The sequence below is a fragment of the Apium graveolens genome, chromosome 4 (assembly GCF_009905375.1).
Source record: "Apium graveolens cultivar Ventura chromosome 4, ASM990537v1, whole genome shotgun sequence".
In the NCBI taxonomy this organism is placed as follows: Eukaryota; Viridiplantae; Streptophyta; class Magnoliopsida; order Apiales; family Apiaceae; genus Apium; species Apium graveolens.
The window spans coordinates 175297467-175305444 of record NC_133650.1 but is presented as its reverse complement, the minus strand read 5'-3'; the positions used below and the strand labels follow the sequence as shown (position 1 = coordinate 175305444).

The 7978-nt window shown below is 38.4% G+C and overlaps 1 non-coding gene across 1 annotated transcript; it reads left to right on the top strand.

Moving 5' to 3' along the window:
• Positions 1-380: 380 nt before the first annotated feature.
• LOC141723194 (small nucleolar RNA R71) lies at positions 381-487 on the top strand. Its single transcript, XR_012576181.1, has one exon. It is a non-coding gene; the product is annotated as a small nucleolar RNA R71 (small nucleolar RNA).
• Positions 488-7978: the final 7491 nt, after the last annotated feature.

Sequence of the window (7978 nt, the reverse complement as noted above, 5' to 3'; positions counted from 1 at the left end):
ATCTCTGAAAGTTGCTCACAAACTGAGCTGAGTCGCTAGATATAGCGCATTGCTCTGTCGCATGTGGACCTGCACACAGCTCACAAACACTAATTATCTGCTTAACACCATAGTTAGCCAGAGAATCGATCTTCATAGACAACGCCTTTAGTTGAGCAGTGATAGCTGTAGCTGTATCCACTTCAAGAACTCCTGCTACCTTGCCCTGTGGATATCTCTGGGTTGGATACTTATATTCATTAGCAGCCATCAGTTCAATTAGATCATAAGCTTCCTTATAGCTCTTTGCCCATAATGCTCCGCCTGATGCTGCATCGAGCATGGGTCTGGACTGTGCTCCCAACCCATTGTAAAAAGAAGTGATGATCATCCAATCAGGAATTCCATGATGAGGACACTTCCTAAGCATCTCCTTGTAGCGCTCCCAAGCTTCACTTAGCGATTCTCCCGTTTGCTGCGCAAATTGAGTAATAGCATTCCTGAGTGCAGCTGTCTTCGCCATAGGGAAGAATTTAGTAAGAAACTTCTGAGCAAGATCTTCCCAAGTAGTAATCGAACCAGCTGGTAGAGAGTGTAACCAGCTCTTAGCCTTGTCCTTCAGAGAGAATGGGAACAGTCTCAGCTTCACAGCATCTTCAGAAACACCGTTGAACTTGAAAGTGTTGCATATTTCAATGAAATCCCTAATGTGTGTATTGGGATCTTCCATTGGAGAACCCCCAAACTGGACTGAAGTCTGTACCCATTGAATTATGCCAGGCTTGATCTCAAAGGTATTAGCTGTGATAGCTGGCCGGACAATGCTAGATTGAATGTCAATGATCTTGGGTTGAGAAAAATCCATCAAGGCTTTCGTTCGTGCTGCTGGATCTCCCATTGTAATGAGTACCTGAAACACAAACAAATAAACCGTGAAAGTAAAAGAATCCGAGTCAATGAACTTTAACGACCACTGATGACAAGCACATAAACTAAAAATTAACACCGAGTCCCCGGCAGCGGCGCCAAAAACTTGTTAGGGCGAAAACACGCGCTAATATTCACGCAAGTATACGCGTTCGCAAGTAGTATAAGATATAAATCAGATTCGTTCCCACAGAGACTGGTTTAGGTTAAGTTCAATTTATGCACCTATGCAACAATGTATGGTTATCGCTCAATGCTAAGACAAATAACAAATTGGGTTTTTATTAAACTAAGAGATTATACTAAATAACATTAACTAAGAGAATTGAGGTTGAATTAATATATATGATAAACATGGGATCCTAACTTCATTAAATACTTCATTCAATAGCCTTATTGTTCTTAACCTTAGCATGTGATGGTGATGACAGTAATCAGATAACACGAAACTGATAAACACCAACTTTTGTTGCACGAGTACCATTCTACCAGACATCCACAAAAGAGATAGAAGCTGAATAGGCACCAATTATATTGAGACCCTATATGTCTATAGAATTTGACAACATAACAGTTTAAGCACAAGTTATCTATCTTGATTACATAGGGCAAGTAAAACGGTTAGAGTTACCTACGAATCATGCATACACGTACATGAACCTATGCTAGCATGGCAAGTTCTAAACCTCTATATTCACTGTCGCTTCAATAGAGATTAACACACTATCTTATATGTTAGCTACGCACATAAGATGAATAAGCACAACCAATACTAGGATATCAATCAATCACCACACACCAAGATATCGAAACAATTAATTATTGAAATCCATAAGTACATCCGCTAGAACCCCGTGACAACGATTAGCCCATAATCGAACTCATCGTCACCATGGGTTCCAATGAAAGTATGGTATAAACAAAGTCTTAATAAACTAAATAATAATCAAAGTACGAATAAACGAGATCTAGGTTCAACAAGAATGAAAACGTGCATCCAAAGTTACAACTAATTCAAAGAATCACAAGTTGAAAACAAGATCTTCTTTTCCGGAGTTGTTCTATGCTTCTAGGTCTTCTCCTTGGTATCCCAATCTTCCCTTCTTGCACAAAACACAATCTTCTTCTTCTTATTAAAACCCCCCTGTGAAAACGTCTCAAATCTACTTATATAATAGTCCCATGAAACTCAGATTACATAGAAGTTGGGAGCCAAACAGAAGTAGAAGTCTAAAATAATTCAGCAAAATTCCCGACCCTGCGCGGCCGCTCAGCATTGCTGCGCGGGCGCGCAGGTTGCTGCGCGGCCGCTCAGCATAGCTGCGCGGGCGCGCAGGCCTCTACTGGAAAAAATCCAAGTTTGCTCCGTTTCTTCGCCGTAATCTGCCCGTTCCTTTCCTCTCGCAATGGTGAACACATACCAAGGCTTATTCTTGATGATTCCTCCCCCGAAATGCAACTAATACCCTGAAATACATGAACACTAAAAAAACGCATCAAATACACAAAATACTTGATTTCAAGACACCAATTTAAGCCATTTTAAGACGTTCTAAGTGGTATAAAATGCCACTTATCAGGCTCCTCCCTGAGTTTTAATGAGGGAGAATCAGGAATTGATGTGAATATCATATCCATATCCAAAGAGGGTGATGGAGAGTTTGATGATTGGTGTGTTTCTATTATGAGAGAATGGGGCTGTGATTCAACATTTGCTGGAATCACATCAAGCTGAATTTGGGAAGGCTCAGATACAGGTGGATGTATCTGTGTTGTGTGTGTCCCTTGTGTGGAAACTAGGGTCTTGGCCTTCTTCTTCCTTGAAAAGGCTTTAATTTGTGAATGTGTGGCTTCAGTGTCCCTCCCTCTTTTGTTCTGTGTCCCTGGTTGGGGACTATTTTCAATAGTTACATCCTTTTGGGAGGATGCAACTAGGGATGTGTTGGACTCCTTTTGAATCACCACAGTCTTTTGAGAGACTGTGGCTTGGCTGGCTTGGGTACCACTCACCTCTCCCACCTTATCCTGGAGCGTTTCTTGATGTTCACCCCTCCTCTCACCACTCACACCCTATTCACTCCCTTAAGGGTTTATGGTAGTTGTTACAACTGTTGTCTTTTGAGAAACAACAGAGGTAGGTTTCTTTGACTTGAGTTTTGAAACTTTGGTTTTGGTGGCTTTGGCAGGAACCTGTTTGGACAAAGACACAGATTCTATGGCCACACTAGAGGGCAAAGAAACAATGGGGTTGGAAATAGTAGGAGTTATAAAAGTGTTTACCTCACTTACCTGTGGTGCATTCATGATTGGCAAGTATACCAATGGCACCTGGCTGTTGAGGTTCATTCTCAAAAGGTCTGCAAGGACCCTTTTCTCTTGTGCCCAACATTTGAGTTTATTATTCTCATTTGATATAACCAAACCTTCAGCAACATGGTTAGCCAATAACATAAAGAATCTAGCATAGTAGATGTTATGTGGTCTATTAGCTTTATTACCTAATCTGGATCCTAATTCTAGCATAACACAGTTGCTAAAATTAAAGTACCTATCAGAAACTAGCATATAGAGCATATTAACAAGAGATGAAGTTATGGCATCAAAATTGCTAATCTTCCCAGAGAAAACTTTAATGAAGGCATCTCCAAGAAAACTCCATTCTTTCCTAAGGCCTTTCCTTCTAATACTACCTAAACTAGTAGAATCAAAAGCATAGCCTATGGAATCTAACATAGCAGATACATCTTTATCAGTGTGTGGTGTCATGGCATTATTCTCAGGCAACTTAAAGCAAGATTGTATATCATCACAGTTAATGCAATAGTCCTTACCTTTGAGAGAGAAGGCAATAGTCATATCTGTGGAGTTGAACTCTACAGTTGTCCAAATCTCCTCAATCACCTCACAGTAGTTCGCAGTTTTTGATGAAGTCCATCATCTTGTGATAATCAGAATGGGCTTCATTCTTTTTAACCAAGGCTATGAAATTATTCTTTTCATAAACAAATCCTATTTGAGACATAATTTTGACTACTGGTGCCATTGTTGTGAGTAGAGGTTGCAGAGAAAAACTTGAGAATTTTTGGGAGAGAAGGAGAATAAGAATTGCAAGAAAGCGTAAAGTGAAAATAAGAGTTCAATTGGGCTTTTATACTTTCTTGAATTAAAACATAAATAAAATGATTAAATGATACTTTTAAGTAAGTTACAGCCGTTCAAGAATAAATAAAACTGTAGAAATTCTGAAAACTACCTTAAATACAAAGACATACAACACTGTATATTTGTATCAACGGTTGAGTAAAAGAATCAACGGCTGTGACTCACTTATAGTAACTGATGTGACACTTCAACTGATAAGGTAAATAGTTATCCGTTGATGATCAACACCATTTTATCCGTTGAAGGATAAAATTACCAGAAATGTATTTGTCTTTCAACGGATAATGAACATCCGTTGATAGAACAATTTTGGCTTTCAACGGATAGGGAATATCCGTTGATAGGATAAGTCTTACTTAAAGCCAACTTTGTTCTTGCAGCAAATTCATTTCAGGATTCAAGGCAGATTATATAGATGACATAAATTATGAATAATTAAGCATACCTAACTCACTTACTAATCTTGTGAATGTTGATTCATCAAGTGGCTTGGTAAATATGTCTGCAATCTGCTTTTCACTTGGAACAAAATGAAGTTCCACTGTACCTTTCATCACATGTTCCCTAATGAAGTGGTACTTGATATCAATATGCTTGGTTCTTGAGTGTTGCACTGGATTTTCAGTAATGGCAATGGCACTTGTGTTGTCACAGAATATTGGAATTTTGTCAACAATCAGACCATAGTCAAATAGTTGATTCCTCATCCATAATATCTGTGCACAGCAACTACCAGCAGCAATGTACTCAGCTTTAGCTGTTGATGTGGAAACAAAATTCTGCTTCTTGCTGAACCATGACACAAGCTTGTTCCCTAGAAATTGACAGGTACCAGTTGTGCTTTTCCTGTCTATTTTGCAGCCTGCATAATCTGCATCTGAGTAGCTAATTAGATCAAAACCAGACTCTCTAGGGTACCAAATTCCTAGATTTGGAGTCCCTTTGAGATATCTGAAAATTCTTTTAATAGCCACTAAGTGAGATTCTTTAGGGTCAGCTTGAAATCTAGCACAGAGACATGTAGAAAACATTATATCAGGTCTACTAGCAGTTAAATATAAAAGTGAGCCAACCATGCCTCTATAACTTGAAATATCCACAGACTTTTCAGCCTTGTTTAATTCAAGCTTGGTGGCAGTGGCCATGGGAGTTTTTGCAGATGAACAATCCATTAAGTCAAACTTCTTTAAAAGATCATAAATGTATTTAGTTTGACTAATGAAAATTCCATCACTAACTTGTTTAACTTGTAAACCAAGAAAATAAGTTAGCTCTCCCATCATGCTCATTTCATATTTACTTTGCATTAACTTAGCAAACTTTTTACAAAGCTTATCATCTGTAGATCCAAATATAATATCATCTACATAAATTTGAACAAGTATTTTAGAGCCATTAACATTTCTAAAGAAGAGAGTTTTGTCAACAGTACCTCTTGTGAAGTGATTATCTAGAAGGAATTTTGACAAAGTCTCATACCAGGCTCTAGGTGCTTGCTTTAGTCCATAGAGTGCTTTCAACAGATAATACACATAGTCTGGAAAATTTGGATCTTCAAATCCTGGAGGTTGGCTTACATAAACTTCTTCCTCTAATTCCCCATTTAGAAATGCACTCTTGACATCCATTTGATAGACTTTGAAATTGGCATTAGTTGCATAGGCTAGAAAGATTCTGATGGCTTCAAGTCTGGCAACTGGAGCAAATGTTTCATCAAAATATATTCCCTCTTGTTGAGAGTAGCCTTTAGCAACCAATCTGGCTTTATTCTTTATGACAATGCCATTTTCATCCATCTTATTTCTGAATACCCATTTTGTGTCAATAGAACTCTTGTTCTTTGGCTTGGGTACCAGCTTCCATACTTTGTTTCTCTCAAATTGGTTTAGCTCTTCTTGCATTGCTAAAATCCAATCTGGATCCAATAGAGCTTCTTCCACTATCTTAGGTTCCTCCTGTGATAGAAAGCTACTATACAGACATTCATCTTGAGTAGCCCTTCTAGTTTGCACTTTAGATGTAGCATCACCAATGATCAGTTCAAAAGGGTGATTCTTGGTCCATTTCCTTTGAGGTGGTAGATTAGCTCTAGATGAGGTTGCCTCAGTATTGTCATGATGTGAAATAGAATGTTGATTGGTTGAAACTCCCCCTGAGTTGCTGATCCTTTGAAAGGAATTGGGAGCTCTATCAACTGATGAAGTGAATTGATTATCCGTTGATAGACTGTGATCAACGGATGCTTCATTATGAACTTCAACGGATGATGCACTTTGTCTTTCAACGGATGCTGCATTGCTCCTTTCAACGGAAGCTGAATTATGACTTTCAACGGATGCAGCATTCTGTGCATTATCCAAAGGCAGATTCTGAATTCTTCTTGAGATGCCTTCTTCATCATTCTCATCTTCACTATCATCACAATATATCTCAATGTTATCAAATTTGAGCCCTTCATGATGTCCCTCATCTGTTAGTCCATCAATTTTTTTATCATCAAACACAATATGCACAGATTCCATGACAATGTTTGTTCTAAGATTGTAGACCCTATAAGATTTTCCAGCAGAATAACCAACAAATATTCCTTCATCAGCCTTTGCATCAAACTTCCCTTTGTGATCAGATTGATTCCTTAAGATGTAACATTTGCAACCAAAGACATGCAGAAAGTTTAAAATTGGTTTTCTTCTCTTGAATAGTTGATAGGGAGTCATGCCTTTTGCCTGATTGATTAGAGAAATATTCTGAGTGTAACATGCACAGTTAACAGCCTCAGCCCAAAAGTAAGTTGGGAGTTTTGACTCTTCAAGCATTGTCCTTGCAGCTTCAATTAGTGATCTGTTTTTCCTTTCCACCACACCATTTTGTTATGGAGTCCTTGGAGCTGAGTACTCATGCATGATCCCATTTTCTTCACAGAATAACTTCATGGTTGAATTCTTGAACTCAGTTCCATTGTCACTCCTAATATTTTTTACTTTGAAATCAGGATGATTGTTGACTTGCTTGATATGATTGATAATGATTTCACTAGCTTCATCCTTTGATCCAAGAAAATAGACCCACGAAAACTTAGAGAAATCATCAACAATCACTAGGCAATATCTTTTCCTTGAAACTGACAATACATTGATTGGTCTAAAAAGATCCATGTGTAGCAGTTGTAATGGTTCATCAATTGCAGATTCAAGCTTCTTACTGAATGATACTTTCTTTTGCTTTCCTTTCTGACAAGCATCACACAGTCCATCCCTTGTGAATTCCACTAGAGGCATTCCTCTAACTAAGTCCTTTTTGACTAGATCATTCATTGTCTTGAAATTCAAATGAGATAGCTTCTTGTGCCATAGCCAACTTTCAACTGCACTTGCTTTGCTGAAAAGACAAGTAATGGATTCTGCATCTGTAGAGTTGAAGTCAGCTAGGTACACATTTCCTTTTCTAACTCCAGTTAGAACCACTTTATTGTCCTTCTTACTTGTGACAATACAGGCTTCAGAATTGAAGGAGACAGTATTCCCTCTGTCACAAAGTTGACTGATGCTCAATAAGTTGTGTTTGAGACCATCAACCAATGCAACTTCAACAATGATGACATTTCCTTTTGAAATCAAGCCATATCCCATAGTGAATCCTTTGCTGTCATCTCCAAAGGTTATGCTAGGGTCAGCTCTCTCCTTAAACTCTGTGAGCAGGGTGAAATCTCCTATCTTGTGTCTTGAACAACCACTGTCCAAGTACCATAGATTCCTTCTTTGTCCCTACACACAACAAAATCAATCAAGTTGATTTTGGTACCCAAGTTTCCTTGGGTCCAGCCTTGTTAGTCTTTTTCCTAGACTTCATTCCTCCTGCATCTTTTAATTTAGGTAACTTTGGGTCAACCTTGATCTCAGATGTGGTTGGT